Here is a 15,729-nt window from a genome sequence, read left to right on the forward strand (position 1 = left end):
TGTGTCCTGGACGGAGGTGAGTAGGTGATAAGTGGGAAGTGATCACTTGTATAGAAGCTCGTGGCTTAAAGCTGTTTCACAGGCTTTAAGAATGCCATAACGCACTGCAAACCCTAAGAGCGGCGAGTCTGCGTAAAAATGGCCGGTGTCCTAGAAGCACATAAACCATATTGGAGAAACCAGTGACACAAATGTGGTGAAAGGAAGCTGGTAAAATAAACTGCTTCGAGATTGGAAGCATCACTGCAAATATTTCACCCACTGCAGTCGCTCGTGGTGTTCTGTTTTTTTCTCTTCTTTTTTTGGGGGGAGGGGGGGAGAGAAGAGTTGAGGGTGTAACTACCACTTGATAAAGAACTGCCATTTGAAACTCGGCCTTGCTCCCGGAACAGTACTGCATGACCTGCTTGGCCAGGTTCCTCTAAACGGGAACTCTAGTAACCCAGACCGGTAGCAGATCAAGGTGGCTCGGGAGGCTGCCATGGCGTCGTATGCCAGTACACTTGTGGGCTATTGTTGCTGTCCAGGGGTGCATCGAAATCCGAACTTGTGTATGGGGGGGGGGGGGGGGGCGCTAAGCCCTTAACCCAAAGGGGTGCTTTGAACAATACCAATAGGTCCATGCTATTCTCACTCATCCCAAGAAAATATGGTGATATATTGCTGTTTAAACAGTAGCCCAACACGATACATTCACTAACGTTTTTGGTGAATTCGGCCCGTTTTTATAGAATTCTGAGAGATTAAAGGAATGAGCGATCTGACGACCAACTTTTGCAGACCTAAATGCTAAGCACTTTACATCCAGTTTGTGCTAAGTTGGTTCAAGGAAACTATCTTCATCTAAATTGTCCTACGAAGTGACCTGGTTTTAAAGTTCATCTTCAGAAAAACTTACTGTTGGCCGAAGGCTGTCTGCTCATCGGGACATTGCAACATATGCTTGTTTGAGGCAGCACACAATGTACTTGCCTAATATTGAAAATACTGGGCTAACGTATAGTTTGTCATCTGAATAGCAAGTATATGGATTCAGGCCTAATGCATTTTCCTGTTCTGAGATTGAATACAGGAGTTCCAATCACATGGCACAATTATTCCTTATTAATTGTCAGCATGTGCTAGTCTAAAATTTGTTGTCCGTAGCGCCCTACATTGAGCGATTGTCATGAGATGACAGAGCTGAAGCCAGCGGGCCTAAAGATTTGGCAAAAGTAGTTTCCTTTAAATAACTGCATCAAATGGTCTTCTAGCATACAAAGAAGTAAAGTATACCTTTAAGCTACAGGAAAAACAATGTATGGCTGATGGACAATGGCCAGTAAACCAGCCACCCCAATGAGAACGTCCCTCCGTAGTATTCTGAAGCCCCAGTGCCTAGATCACTAAAATATCGATTTTTAAATCTTGCAAAGCCAATGTGAGTGGCGAAATGCAACACTTTGAGTTTCTTCATTCCTTTGAGAATGACCACCTATGATAGTGGCTCCTAAATCTTAATACTAAACAAAAATTGTCCAAGCCTGGGACAACCTTGAGTGCAGCATAAGACAGCAAGCAGACCACATGGTTACAAACTTTCCATTGTAACAATGGAACTAGACTACAACATTTTCGTCCGGCAATGTTTTTGTATTTACCTTTTCTACCCAATTTCGGGTATGCTGCTGTTGACCGGCCCACACTTGCATCAGCAGAATAAGGGTTGACAAGCATTTTGCTGTCAAATACCACTTGCTAGAGAAAGCAGGACACTAAGACACAATGCCTACACGCGTATGTATACACACCCTGAATATAATCCACACAATACCCATGTTAAAACAAACCATGTACTCTAAAAATACTGTTGCTAGGTCTTGCTTTAGACAGCAGTGATAACTATCTGGTTGGATAAACTATGCTCATGCTTAGCATATCTGAGTTGTCTGTCAACGAGTAGGTCAGGCAGCAGAGCCTTCCCTCATGCGACTGCTTCATCCCAAAGGATGAGAACTTCATTCCATGATTTCTGCTTTTTTAAATCTGCCACCTGCGTTTAGTGGTTGAGGGAACACTTGTATTGGTGAGCTCCTCACGTAGGCTAAGATTTGCTGCAAAGTGTAATGAAGATGCTAAGCACAGAGCTGACAACATCCGAAAAATATGAACATAATCCATAACTGGTTTTAAGAGCCTTTTTTAAACCTAGAGCAGTTTATGCACAATCCACCATGAAATGCACTTCAAGTCAAGGAAGGAACATGACCAACTCTTCTCTTCGTGCCCCCCCCCACCCTCCTTCCTAAATTGGGAGACTAATGGTATGAGGGAGGAGCAAACATGAAGGGAACCATAAGACTTGGACACCCTATAATTCTTACATGAACCAGTGGAGCTCAGGAACTTTGAGTCCTAATTGCATGACATTCATTGTGCTATATACTGAGGGCCTCATCTACAAGAAAGTGGCAGTGTGGCACCGCTGTACTGAGTCACTTTCAAAGCACCGGGATGTGACCTATTTACAATATGACTCATCCATGTGCTGGCACACAATTGGCTGCTATGCACAAATGCAGGCGCCCTTGCTGCATGGTGCAAGGGTGTCTGTTTCCGGGGAGATTTTTTTTGTGCATGAAGGAACACCTTGTATAGAAGGAGAGGGAAAATAAAGGAGTTTCCTCCTCGTTGCACCTCCCCTGGGGAGGCGTAGCATTCTGACGCATTCTCAGGCTTACGAAAGGTTGCAAATCTTGGAATGTGGCAGAAGCCATGGGTGTTGCATGGCAACATTCATGGTACGCCCCTTTCTCACAAAGTGCTGCGAGAAAAGGGGTCATATTTACAAGGACACGAAAAGCCATGCAGGGTGGCATTGCGTGTCCTTGTAAATATAGGGCAGCAAAATGTGCCGCCGATGCGTGTCCCATTGATGCTCCAGCAGTGCAAAGGGCTTGTAAATATGCCCCTGAATGTAGTTAAAGCTTGTTAATAGCTAACTCTAGAAGGGCACTGCAGCATGCATTGGCAAAGGTCAATGAGGCAGAATGACACTGTTCGGTTTTTAGTACCTAGACCAGGCATTAAACTCCTCTAACTAGCATCTGTTAACTGGTGGTCTTCAAGAGGTTTAGAAAAATGGTGAGTCAGAACTGCTCACCAGTTTTAGTTACCTCTGGCAAAAAGCAGAACTCTTTTTGCCCCCAGTTTGACTTCGAAAGGAGTGTGGCCACATTCTTTCGTTCACTAATCTGTGCCAACTGGTGTTCAGGATGGGGGTAAAAAACATGTAATCGCAGATAGTTTAGATGCTGTCCAGCCAGGACTCTAATATCTAACAGCAGCTAAGACATGTCAAATATAAATGTGGGCAAACTAGAGCTTGGCGACCCTAAACTCAGACTAATCTATTTCTATACTTTTTGTGATTTTATTTATGCTGGAAGCACAAAGACTGATTGGGAAATTAAGGCCATGATTCCCAGTTTGTTGAATTTGGGATATAATTGGTGCATACGGTTATTGATGATACTTCCACCTCAGAAAGAAGCCTACTTGTGAACTTTGGTGTTTACAATGTTTTGCATTTATGCTGTAGCTTTTTATCGTGATAGATTTTCTCAGCCCTTGCTTAGTAAAATCTGACAAGAGAAAATTGCTGGATGTGGTAATTGATGCACAACTTATGATTTATGTACAAACCTCCATTTGTACATCGTCCAGAGTTGCAATAACTTCAAAAAGGGGTCCTAAGTAAAATACTTAAATTTTATAGAAGAGGGAGGAAGGTTATGAGATTTGCCTGTGTTGTCATTAGTATTTCCTCCATGCTATAGGGTTGGAGTATGTTATATTTATACCGTGCTTAATCGGGCGCTAAAGCGGCGGAGTACCGTGCTACTCTGTGGAGTGACATGGATGGAGCATGCTGGTTTCTCATGAAACCTATACATAGGTTTCTTGATGTCTGGATGTTATGCTCTTGTTTTGTTGTGGGGGGCATGGCTTGGGCACACAAGATGGCAGCAGTTGTTCTAACTCCGCTCCCGCAGGCATCTTAAACATCGCAAGCCATCCTTGCCTTACAGAGCCATTTGACACTCTACCCCCTCTGCTGTAGGAAAGTGCTCTTTTTGACATGATCACCCCCAAACTTTGCCTGGTATTTGATGCAATTTTGACAACTTACTGGGTTCTTGCTATTAAGGTCACAGTACCAGATCTTTCCCTAAAACTGTACACTTATCTCCCCCCCCCCCCCCCCCCCCCCCCCGATTGCCAATGCCTTTAGCACCCCTGTAAGTCCCTAGTAAATGGTACCCCAGGTGGCAAGGGTACTCAAGAGGGTCCCTAAGGGCTGCAGCATGCATTGTGCCACCCTAAGGGACTCCTCGCTTAACTCATGCAGACTGCTGTTGCAGGCTGCATGTCTTGGTGCAGACAAAAGTGAAAACCCGACATGGCACACATCTGTACCATGCCCTCTGACACTGCATGCAGTATATAGCACACCTACAGCAGGCCTTACAGTCCTAAGGCAGGGTCCACTAAACTACATGTGTGGATTTAACTTCAAAAGGTGATATGCCCCCTGTACTGGCCAGTCCAAGTGACCAGAGAAGCCATTGTAAGTATATGTGTTTGACACTGGTGTAAAACGAGTTCCCTAGCTACATGATGGGCTTCACTGAACCCAAAGATGTTTGGTATCAAATATCTTGTATTAATGAACTCACACTGATTCCAATGATGGATTTATTAATACATGCATCCAGAGGGCACCTTAAAGATTCCCCCCCCCCCCCCGGCCCGAGAACCTATCTATTACTAGTGTGCTGGCTGACTGGTCCTGACCAACCTGTCACCACAAATGAGTTCCTGACCACCCAGGGAGAATAACCAATACTCTCAGGAGGTCTGGAACAAAGCCTCCTCCGGTAAAGGGTGTTATACACCCTCCTACAGCTGGGTGACCTGTAAATTAGCAGTCCAAGGCAGGGAGCTTCAAAGAGCCTGCTGCCTTTGGTATGCAAACCTGGCTTCCTTCAGAGGTGAGGGTATGCCACCGGAAGTAGTCATATAGGGTGCATAGTGACCACTGGGACAAGTAGCCCATTGGCTACTATCCTACACTCCCGTAAATCTAGTATGTAGGGCAGCTCCTGGCACCAAGAAATCAGATCCAACTGGACTGAGCAGTGAAAAGCAAGAACTGTGCGAAGCAACTGACTTGGCACCAACCATGCTGGCTTGTTCGCTGTTCCCGATGATTGTGCCAAAGGTGACTCATCCTGTAAGCTGCTGTGCTTCCAAAAGCTTGGGAGGACTACCAGCACTTCTGCCAAGACTCTGGAACGCTTGTGAATCGGCTAAGCTGTTTCCCTGCAGGTACCATGAAAGAACTGTGAGGACTCCGGACCGCGTAACCTCACACCAGTCAGCACCACTCACCAAGCCGGATTTGTAGTGGGCCAATAGTGCCAGCCCGGTCCCCCAGAGAAGACCACTTTGTTTACCTCAAAAGGACTCCTTGACACCGCCTGCTGTCTTTGTGCAGCCCCCCTGACCGCGAGTGACTCTGCTGTGAAATACCCAACATCTCAAGACACCTCTGCACCCGGGCCCGCGAAGAGGACCAAAGGTGTCCCCAAACATTGAGACCTGAGCCCCCCTGCTGGTTCAGCCTGACTTGTTTCCCAGTTCAAAACGTGGCAGCCTCTTTCCGACCAGATCGATCCCAATTGACTAACATTGGGCATCTGATGCCATAACACCTTTTTTATTTTTTCTTTCTATACGTTTTATATAGCGTGAACTCAACCCGACCTTGACATGAGCACCAGTTGCATTAGACAGACACATTCATTTTGTTAGGCACAGGCAGGGAGACTGTGATTTTCCCAGAATCACAAGATGTTTAGGGTCCCTGCCGAGACTCTAACCTGGTTCCCCAGCTTTGAGGTGGACCTGTCTAGCTGTTGGGGCCACATCCTTTCCCTCTGCACCCGGATGCTGTGGAGCCTCCTAAATGACCTGTTGATGTGGCCTTTGACCTTGCCCCTACTTCCCTTCATTCCAGGAGATTGGTCCCGTAAGTCGCTGTGAAGTACCTTTATGAAGTGTGTGTTTCTCCTCCCTAGGATAACATTGCCACCTCCGTGTTGAACCAGTATGCAAAAAAGGGGTGTGGCCAGGCGGCTGAGCGATATGGCAGCTTAGTTCATTGGCTCCGTGGACGATGTCTCCCTCCTCGCATATCCGGTCCAGTAATCTGAACCCTGCAACGCAAAACACACTGGACGCCAAGCGGAACTATCCTGGAGCCCCTCGAGGCTCTGGGTTGCTCCCGATCAGCTTTAAGAGTCCCGTTCCCGAAGGGCCTATGAAGGCATCTGCGCCGGGGTCTAGATTTCGGCCGAGGAGGTGCTGTTCAGATCGGCTGCATGTCCCGGCCCCAAAATAAATCTCGGAGCTCTGGCATCATTTGACCTGGTGGAGCCTGTCAGACCTGTGGCAGACTGCGTGGACCCCTGTCGTAGCAGAAGTATGTGATGAGACAAGTAACGCCCGCAGCGCCTAAATCACCGTGGAGTACTGGGAAACGCACAGACCTTAGTCACAACGGCCTAGTCGCAGAGGCAGAACACCAAGGGGTGCCCCTCCCCGTACGGTTTTCTCTGCATACATTCAGGCTTCAATGGTGTGCCCGCAGGGACTGTCAGCCCCCCCTCCCTGAGTAACGGAGGTGCCACTTCTGAGCCAGCAGTGCCCATGAGGGCTGTAAGACCTGGGATTAACAGAGTTGCCCTGGAGTAAATCCGAAATCACTACTGTGGGGTTGGGTAAACGAGAGGAACAACTGCGCCAGATTGAATCTGCGCACCACCCGAACAGGGCTGGCACGGTGCAGCCCAACACTTGAGGGCGTGACCCAGAGATGCAAGGAGGCGCACCCCCCCCCCCCCCCCCCCCCTACCGTGTCTCCACCGTTCCCTTGACCTACAGTCTGACGAGACCGGATCGACCAGAGGTGCAGATCAGAACCCATGCAAGCATGCCCCGACTGGAGTCAGACAGTGGGAGAGCCCGAACTGCGTGGTCTTGGGCCTTCAAGATGGCAGCCTTGGACAAGAACAGGACAGACAACTGGGGCAAGAGGCTCCAAGCCTGTACAGTCGAACAGACTAGATCGTTATACCCTCAACAAAGATGCGCTTCTGGAACTCCAAGACAGAGGTAAAGTTGCGGATGACCTGGGGAGGAAAAGCTAAGACTTGACACTGAAAGATGTTATGGCAGCCATTATTGGGATAAAGACCTCCCTGGAACACAAGATGAACTCAGTCTATTGAGGTTAACCTCATTCGCGCAGACCTCTCCAAAATAAATGAGTCCAACAACTGGAAATATCAACGGCAAGCCTCGCTGACGACGTCACGCAACTACAGGGGGATGTACACGGCCTAAACACCTTCCGCAAGTTCGCTGAACTTAAACTGGATGATTATGAAGGACGCCTACGGCGAAACAACCTACGTGTTCTGGGAGTACCGGAAAAAGCGAAGGGGCAAACACCGGACCTCTTTATAGAAGATCTTATCCTGAACCACCTAAAGCCCAGAGGTCTCAGTAAATTATTTGTCATCGAAAGGACGCATAGGGACCCAGGAGGACGTCCAAAGCCGGAAGCCCCTCCTCACCCAATGCTGGCAAGAGTTCTGAATTACCGGGACAGAGATGTGATCCTTCAAAATGCCAGACCTTATACCCAGCGCGCCTTCGTGTAGAGGCGGAAGGGCGTGCTTGGTTCTTTGAGCAGCCTGAAGCTGCATCTGACTGGCTCGAGAACCAAACAGTTCAGCACATGAGCGAACATAACAGTGACAATGACTGACTTCCAGGCCAAGGGATGAAAATTCCTGTGACGAAGATGAGACCCTCTCCGGTTGCAAGAAGTGTCCCACAGTATTGAAAAAGGTACCAGGGGTCCAGCATGGCTACCACCTCAAGAGACTTCGCTTACAACCTCATACATAGAACTGTTAATTATGACTCATTTTGGGCACTACACGGGGGGGGACAGGGAAACTGAGCACTACGCCCTCTATATATCTACGTTTAGTTCTCAATAGGGCGACAGGCATTCTGCAAGTTTTAAATGAGCAGTTTGGCACCCAGAGTGCAGGGAAGCGGGGTGGGGGGTTTACACAAAGTTTTTTTTTTTATCGTTGACACAGAATATCGACACTATGGCAGAGCACAGAGAGGTATTGCATTTAATTAGTACACTGTGGGACAAAAGTACTAAAATACTGAGTTGGAATGTAAACGGACTTGGGGATAAGATCAAGAAAAGTGTGGTCCTCCAGTTTATTAGAAGGCAGGCCCCTGATATTGTCATGCTCCAGGAGACGCACTAGCTGGGAATTCCTGTAAAGTAATGCACAAATGGGGGCTATAAGATGATAGCACATGCGGGATTCACCACTAGTTCTAGAGGGGTCGGTATCATGATAAAAAACTTGTTTCCTCTCACAGTACACTCTATATGGTCGGACGATAGGGGTAGGTACATAGGAGTAACGGGAGTATGGGAGGGTCACACCATAACACTCATGTCAGTATACGTACCACCTGTCCTGCAAGCTACTACATTTAAGGATTTGAGCGGGATAATACTGTCATTGCTGGATGGACTACTAGTGCTAGGGGGCGACTTCTTCAACTTCGTGGTCTCAGCTGTAGATTACATCCTAGTTCCTGCCTGCCAAGTTGCACATATTCAAGAAATTAAACACTTTGCCTGGGGCATATCTGATCATTCCCCATTATGGACACATAGTTCTTAACAAGGTAAGGGTGGGGAGACTTGCCCCGATTAGCCCTTGGTATCTCCGTGATCCGATAATCCGTAAAGATCTCTTCAAGGCCATTGACAATTACTTTCTAGAAAATGAGGGTATGGTAGACACATCTCGGACTCTGTGGGAGACCTTTAAGTCAGTGATCCGGGGCCAAGCCCTGTCTCATTTCCGGTATGAAAAAGGACAGACAGAAAGAGATATCAGAAATTGAAGATGAGATTTACAGATTGGAAGGGAAACTAAGATCACTACAGAGACACTTCACACACACACACACACACACACACACACACACACACACACACACCCCCCCCCCCCCCCACCCCGTCTCAAGCAAGATGAGTATAAGGCCTTCGCCACTGATCAGGCCAAAACTTTGGGGAAGGAAAAACTGGGTAGAATTTACGACTTTGGAGATAAAGCGGGGAAACTAATAGCATGGCTAGATAAAAAGGAGTGAGCAAGCAGATTGGTACCGGAACTAAAGGAAAAGGACGACACTCTAGTAACAGACCCACAAGACATAGCGAATAGATTTGCCGACCACTTTAATACAGTATATACAACTATACCGAAGAAGACTCACACAAGCTTTTGCTAGATATACAACTTCCCACTCTCCCCACAGAAGGTCTTGGAAGTGTCTTGATAACGGACGAAATAGCACAAGCAATTAGATCACTGAACTCTGGAAAAGCCCTAGGCCCAATGGAATACCCATCGAACTGTATAAACCTATACCTGACTGATTAGCGCCATATCTAAACTCCATGTTTGAAGAAAGTAAGGTGAAGGGGAGGCTGCCAAGAGACCAAAGAATTGCTACCCTTGTCACCATACATAAAGAAGGCAAACCCAAAACGGACTGTGCCTCGTACAGACCAACCTCGCTTTTAAATGCTGAACCCAAAGTTTTGGCTAAACTCCTGGCTAATCGCCTAGTTAAAATTATTGGAAGCCTGGGGCACCCAGATCAATCAGGCTTTATGCCTCACCGGAACACAGCCCTAAATCTGCGTAGGGTCCATGGGGTCCTGGGTAGATAGCCACAATACAAGAGCCAGCTGTAATCGTGTCCTCGGACGCCACTATGGCCTTTGATTCTCTCGAATGGCCTTGTCTCATGGCAGTCCTCCCAAAAATGGGTTTTGGCTCGGGGTTTATTCGATGGATATGCCTTCTATATAATGAGCCCCTAGCACAAGTTGTAGTCAACAACAAAAAATCTGACACATTTGCACTGAGTCGGGGTACCTGTCAGGGATGTCCACTTTCTCCTCTCCTGTTTGCCCTAGCTTTAGAACCCTTAACGTGGATTCGGAACGATCCAATGGTGAGGGCTCTGCGTTGGTCCCCAAATTGGGAAGACTGCATATCACTCTACGCAGAGGACATATATTTGGCTTCCCCCAAGAGGTCCCTCATAGCTTCCTGGACATTTTGGCCAAATTTGGTAGGTACTCTGAGTTCTCCATCAACTGGAGTTAGTCCCTCCTATATGTGCTTAGGGGTGACCCTCCGAGAAGCAGCCCCATACAGATTAGTACAGTGGGCTTCAAATACTTGGGTATATGTATTTCGCAAGACACTGAGCTCCGTTATGAACGGAGCCTCATCCTGCCACTACAAAAGTTAAAGCGAGATATAGCTAGTTGGAAAACACTTCCCCTTTCACTCCTGGGCAAAGCAGCTCTTTTTAAAATGATGTCCCTGCCCAGATTTCTGTATGCCCTGCAGAACTCGTCAGACCTCGTACCGTTGACGTGCTTTAAAGAAATTGAAGGCCTCCAGAGAGACTTGTTAGTGGATGGAAAACCGCGCATTACCATGAATAAACTCACATTAAACTGGTATGATGGGGGCATTAGCCTCCCAGACATCAAGAAATATTATTGGGCGACACACCTCGCAGCCATTAATCATGGTACCTATGGTCACCCTGATGATCATGGATATGCAATGGACAGGTGGCTCCTCCCGGGGGGGGGGGGGAACTATGACAGAGCGCTGTAGTCCAAACCTGAACGATACCCACTGACGGGTCCTACTAAACATTCAGTTCAGATCTGGCATATGGCCACCAAATCCCTCGGATGGGAGAACACGCTGACTTTAGCAACTCCCTTGTGGAGCTCTGAAAAGTTGGGTCATTTGTGGAGATTGAAGGGCTTCGATAAGTGGGACATTATTGGGATCACACAAATTAAAAACATTTGGGTTAAGCGCGCAGTTAAGACATTTGCCACACTGCAACTGCAATACGAATTAGCTGATACAGAACACTTCTGTTATATACAAATTCGCCATGCACTACAGACCCACCTCCCGAAAGGATCTTCCCCTCCTGAGTCCTCTCCTTTAGAAGAGTGTTAGACGGGCACATGCCCCAAAAAACTATATCACTAACATATAAGAAATTGATCAACAATATGACAGATCCCATCCAGTCATTGAGGGAGAAATGGGTTAAAGATGGCATTGAATTGGATGATGAAGAATGGCAGGAGGCGGTGTCCTCCCCGAGAATTGTAGCAATACGAGTGCGGCTCAGATTAGTACAGCTCAAAATTCTCCATAGAATATATGTGAAAGGACCAAGACTAGTACAGATGGGGAGAGCTGAAGGTGGAAACTGTAAGAGACGTTGCGGCCAAATAGGCACATTCATGCTCGTACTATGGGAATGCAAACATATACAATCCTTTTGGCGTAAAATTCATGAGGTAATAAATGAAGTACTCACCGTTAACCTTCGCCCAGAGGCACGTAGATGTCTATTAAATATATGGGAACCTATGGATCTCAATACTTACCACACACAGTGGGCCACACTGGGGTTAATGCTGGCGAAGAGGAATATAGCGCAACTATGGGGAGCTAGGCAATCGCCAGTAGTGGAAGATTGGCAAAAAGACCTTGACTGGTGTATGTTCAGAGAGAAGACGGTCTATACCGCCCGGGGGTGCCCTAAGAAATGGTCCAGAATCTGGAACTTATGGAATTCACATCGAGGGGAAATATCCCGCCCGCCACACTGTATAGATCAGGATGAACCCCCCTCTCCGTAATGCACATCCAACAGATATTGTTGTAAAACATGTTTGCATTTGATCTTCACAGTGTATGACTATATTGAAACCTCTGTACTGTATTTCATATGTCGATGTACGTTAATAAATAAAATTGTAAAAAAAAAGTATGCAAAAAAATCTCTATCATTCCGCCCCCACCCACTCCAGCCATAATAGCAGCTTAAGAACCCAATCCACAAAAGCACAAACAGTGGTGTACTCCAGGGGGGGAGTGACAACGCAATGGGGAACAAAGCCCAGTTACTAATGAATAGTCTGAAGAAATTTTAACATCATGCAGATTACGAAATACCATCAATAGATATTTGGAAAAACAAAAGAAAGGAAACCGTAGGTGCAGCACAAATCCAAAGAAGCCCACGCTCATGAAATGACTATGGTTGAAAAGTCATATCCAGGAGATCTTAGATATATAGCATAGACTGCAGGGAGCATCTGAGGAGGTATGCACATCAGGTTGAATAAGGCGATAAGGCCGCTGGAGCTGAAGTAGTAGGACTGGCAGTGGAAGGGGATCGGCCAGAGAAGTGTCTTGCAAAACTTTGCAGCATCTGCAGTAGTAGTGCAGATAGGATGGTGGACATTCAACTCCACACGAAGGCGAGTAAAGCATCTCATACTTCAGTCTGAGTTTCTGAACTAAACGTTTGGCATCCGTAAACTTGTGCCGGGCCTTCTGGACCATTGGTGTACAATCTGGATATAGCAAAACAGTAGAGCCACAACAGTTTAACTGACCAATTTCTTGAGCTAGGGATAATGCGGTGTTTCGATCCCTAAAATGGAGGAGTCTACAATAAACGGCCGTGTGGGTGCCCCAGGCGGGGTCCAAGTGTCCGATGCGCCCTCTCAACCACAAAGGTATCAATAAATGACGTTTTGTTAAAGAGTTCGATGGGAGATGCTCCACAAAAACATCCAAGCAACCAGTATTTGTGGATTCGGGTATGCCAGCTATGCGCAGATTATTTCGACTGGACCTGGCCTCCAACTCCTCATTTTTGGCAGGCATGGTAATCAAAATGTGCTCGACATATTCAAGATGCTTCAATATCGCAGCATGACCATCCTCCACCTGAGAAATCTGATGTTCCATGACCTCTATTCTAGCATTAAGATGCTCCAAGTGCTCAGTCATGGTGTCCAAATGATGTGTCAGGGTATCAAATCGGGATTGATTGCTTTCAAGCCAGCGAGGAGTTTGGACATGATTGTGACAGTGCCATCAAGCGGGTGACCAGCAATAGCGTGCTCCAAGGCGTCCTCCAAACTGGTGGGTGAGTGCTGGTGGCACAGGTTTCTAGCTAGCACAAAATTAAGCTGTTTCTGTTTAGGGTCCCCATTGTAACAATGGTGAGCGCAATTCCCCTGTGCAGCTCAATCGCCAGACAAAGGAAGGGGCCGGTAGGCAAAGCCGTGAACAATAATCCAAAAGGAGCGAAAGAGGCAGGCACCCTGTATAATAGCAGGGAGTCGAAAGCAGTCTTCACTGCACTGGCAAAACCGCGATAGTGAACTTTTAATGCCTCAGAGAGAGTAAGAGGACTGCAGGTCACCAGATCCAAGTAACTGTGAAAGAGAAGCACTAATCTTCTGGTGAGCGCAGTAAGAAGATGAGAGGGAGTCACCCCAAAATTGGAGGGCTTAGGTGCCACAATACCAATGGGAGTGCTTTCAAGGAGCCGGGTGCGCATAGTAGTGGTCGGACGGGGTAAATAGGAGGACTATGATAATGGCGCGTAGGTCCAAAGCCAACTGCCAGTAATGGCACTAGGAAGTTGGGATCAGGCCGCAGTAATGAAGAGAGGGCCCGATAGCCCTCCAACAGCACACCCAGCCCCCACCTAGGTCACACCGCACCTGACAGCAGGACTCCAAAGTAGTGTGGTAGAGACTGCATCAAAGCAGCCGTGGGCCCGCAGCGAGCCCGAACCGAAGCCGCAGGTCCAGAACTCACTGTGTGTCAGGCCGAGTCGAGAGACAGCAGTATGGCGGTCCTGGGGCGGACAGCTGTCTTCAAGCTGGGAGGGCCTCTGCCTTCAGCACCTTCCAGGCAAGGGTGCAGTAAGAAGCAGATGCCTCGCAGCTACTCGTGCCATGGCCCTGCCCTCAGGCTCACCCACGGGTCCTCCGAAGGCTGCGGCAGGCAGTGGTAGTCCGCATCAGAGGACAGGCCATGCAGGAGTCGCCGTGAGCCCGGCGGCGGCCAATCTAACCTCCAACATCTCTAAAACAAAGCCACAGATGAAAGACGGTTCATAGCTGCAGTATTAGCTGCACAATGGAAGATTAACAGGCATTGCTCTCCGGAGCTCAAATGCAGTGGAGCCATCTCGGTCACCTCCTTGACCATGCCCCACCGTTAAGCAATAACTGAAGTGTATCCAGTCACAGGTAGTCTTGCTCTAAGTCTCACCAATTGGGTACGCAATGTTCTTTTCTCGGTCGCTTTGCCTATGACCAGGTGTTTCACGCAGGGTTTTCCCGGGGCTGCTGAGGGGTGGCAATTCTGTTGCACAGGGGATTTCCAATGCTGGTATCGGCCTCTCATGAGGACCCCCAGGGATGTTACGTGGGGATTGAGGGCCACCTTGACGCTAGACAGTTTTATTTAATCGCGACATACGTCCCCCAGTAGGGCCTCCAGTTTACACTTCAGATGTTGTATGAACTCCTATTGACCCTTCCCCAGGATATCACGCTGATAGGGGACGACTATAACATAGTCCATGTCCCTGTGTTTGACACCTCTGAACCTCCTCGGCGGGGCTGCTGTGTGTGCTGCTCACAACTCTCGATATTGGCTGACTTGATAGGTCTATGCGACGCATGGAGAACATTGCATTCCATCCAACGAACATACACACATACAACTGCAGTGCATAAAACGCAGTCAAGAATTGACCAGATCTGGTTCCGGCCACTGAGAAATGGGACCCTCACAGGGGTCCTTGCATCCCATGTGGTGCCTCAATGCCTGGTACCTTGTGGAACTGATTTGTAATACAGTGGAATCTGCTAGGATTGTGTGGGCATCCAGCAAACTCTCCTTTAGAGGTCTGATCAAGGGTTCCTATGAGGGTAAAGATTCCTACAGGCTGGCACAAGTGACAGCCCTAGAGACTCAGATCCCTTTTTTTTTTACCTTTATTTTTGGCATTTTTGCTATCTACAAACATGACCATTATAGCGCATCACTTTTTTTTCTATTTGACAGTGCGAAGCATGGGATACATCAGGAGAAAATATTACAATAATTGGTTTACTCATGTATATCAGATATGCAAAGTATTAGTTGCTTACAATGTTATCGATCTGTACCATATATTGGTAGTGGGGGGGGGTGTTCTGACATCGCTTTGTTAAGGTGGCAGTGCCCAATCAGCCCTTCCCAACCTGTGCTAAGCCCAATTTAATGTCCGTTAAGCCCAGTAAACAGACTCCAAGGCCACACTTTAGTTGCACTTCCCCACTTCTGCATTTTAGTACCCAGGAGCTTAGTGGAGGAGGATTAGAAATGCTAAATATGAACTAAAACCTAAACATAAAGAAAAAAGAAAATATAACCTTACTCGGAGGTGGCGCAGATCGCGCAGTGTTTGGAAGCCCTCCGCTTCATCTGGGGAAGCGTAGACTTTCCCAGCTTATGTCTACCAGGGCAGTCGGGTAGAGGGAAAGATTCTCTTATAAATTCCAGGGCAAGAGGGGTAAGAGGGGGAATGGGGAGAAGAGGATCATTAATGAGTGTGGGGGAGTCAGGGTTCACAATGCGCTCTCTGACCTCGACAGAT

The sequence above is a fragment of the Triturus cristatus genome, chromosome 9 (genome assembly GCF_964204655.1).
Source record: "Triturus cristatus chromosome 9, aTriCri1.1, whole genome shotgun sequence".
In the NCBI taxonomy this organism is placed as follows: Eukaryota; Metazoa; Chordata; class Amphibia; order Caudata; family Salamandridae; genus Triturus; species Triturus cristatus.